General features: G+C 42.3%; 1 non-coding gene across 1 annotated transcript; it reads left to right on the plus strand.

Moving 5' to 3' along the window:
* Positions 1 to 1,250: 1,250 nt before the first annotated feature.
* Positions 1,251 to 1,357, plus strand: LOC141694068 (small nucleolar RNA R71). Its single transcript, XR_012563400.1, has one exon. It is a non-coding gene; the product is annotated as a small nucleolar RNA R71 (small nucleolar RNA).
* The last annotated feature ends 610 nt before the right edge of the window (positions 1,358 to 1,967 follow it).

Here is a 1,967-nt window from a genome sequence, read left to right on the forward strand (position 1 = left end):
CAAAGGCATCAGATTGATACTTTCTCTCAAGTCACATAAGCATATATCAAAAGACACTTTTCCAATAGTGCATGGAATAGTGAAGCTTCCTGGATCCTTAAGCTTCGGAGGCGACTTCTGTTGCATCACAACACTACATTCCTCCATGAGAGCAACAGTCTCTAAATTTTTAGCTTCACTTTCCGAGAGAGTATACCTTTCATAAACTTTGTATAACTAGGCATCTGTTCCAAAGCCTCAGCGAAATGTATGTTGATATGAAGTTTCTTGAACACCTCCAGAAACTTCTCAAATTGCTTATCCAGCTCTTTCTTCTGCAGCCGTTAGGAAAAGGCGGTAGAGGGTAGATCTGTTTTTCCCATGTATTACCCTTAGGAGGAGTGTGCTCAACAGTAGTCTTCCTTGGTTCCACTTCTACTTCCTGCTGCTCTACTTTTTCTTAAGCCCCGACTTCTTTAGTCGAACTTGAGTTTGTTCGGGATTCGCAACCTTTCCAGACCTCAAAGTGATTTCCTTCACCTGCTCCTTAGCTTCTCTCTGTACTGGCACTTCAGTGTCACTAGGTAATGTACCAGGTTGATGATTAAGCAAGGCATTGGAAATTTGTCTAATTTGATTTTCCAATGTCATGATAGAAATAGCTTGACTCTTGCACATAAGCTTCAAATCCTCTAATTCAGATTTTTTAGCTTGTTACAGCTGAAGTTGCTGCCTTCGTACAAATTACGGTTGCTAAAAACCAGGGGGGTCATACTGCTTAACTGGATACTGCTGATAAGGCAACTGAACCGCATTCCGAGCGTTGCTCCAACTGTAATTAGGATGATTGCGGTTGTTGGGATGATAAGTGGCTGGTACAGGTTGCTGCGATCGCTGAAAATTGCTCACGAACTGAGCTGATTCACTAGAAATAGCGCACTAATCAGTCTCATGGGCACCAGCACAAAGCTCACAGACAATAGTGATTTGATTAACTCCATAGTTAGTCAAAGTGTCCACGTTCATCGTCAAAGCCTTAAGTTGGGCAGCTATAGCAGTTACTGCATCCAACTCCAAAATTCCAGCTACTTTTCCCTAAGTCAATCTCTGAGAAGGATTCTGGGTATTCATTAGCAACCATCAATTTAATCAATTCATAAGATTCATTGTAGCTCTTAGCCCACAAGGCTCCTCCTGATGCTGCATCGAGCATGGGTCTAGAAGTAGCACCCAATCCATTGTGGAAACAGTTTATAATCATGCAATCAGGCATGCCATGGTGTGGGCACTTCCTTGGAATCTCCTTATATGGATCCCAATCCTCACATAGAGATTCTCCAGTTTGTTGAGCAAACTGAGTAAGAGCATTCCTAATTGCGGCAGTCTTCTCCGTAGGGAAGAATTTAGTGAGAAACTTTTGAGCAAGATCCTCCCAAGTGGTGATAGACCCTGGTGGTAGAGAATATAACTAGCACTTCGCTTTATCCCTTAGAGAGAATGGGAAGAGTCGCAGCTTGATAGCATCTTCAGTCACACCATTGAACTTGAAAGTGTCACAGATCTCAATAAAATCCGTGATGTACATGTTGGGGTCTTCAGTAGGAGAACCCCCAAACTGAACTGAGTTCTGTATCATCTAAATCGTACTTGGCTTGATCTTAAAAGTGTTAGCCGAGATGGCTGGCCTGATGATGCTTGACTAAATATCATTGATCTTTGGCTGAGAATAGTCCATCAAAGCCTTAGGAATTTCTGCTTGATCCCCCATCACTACCAAAACTGGTTCCTCTACTTTCTCTTCTTCTTCTATCTTCTCTTCGTCCTAAAAAACCTCCCTTCGAAACACTACAACTTCTTCCTCGGCTTTATCCAGAGTTCTCTTATGAGATCACGAACGCGTATGCATACTCGCTCGCTAGAGTACCTGAAATAAGACAAGGTAATAGATAAGTAACAATGTCCGAGTCAATGAACTTTAACACTGCAGT

This window comes from Apium graveolens, chromosome 10 (assembly GCF_009905375.1).
Source record: "Apium graveolens cultivar Ventura chromosome 10, ASM990537v1, whole genome shotgun sequence".
NCBI classification, from domain to species: Eukaryota; Viridiplantae; Streptophyta; class Magnoliopsida; order Apiales; family Apiaceae; genus Apium; species Apium graveolens.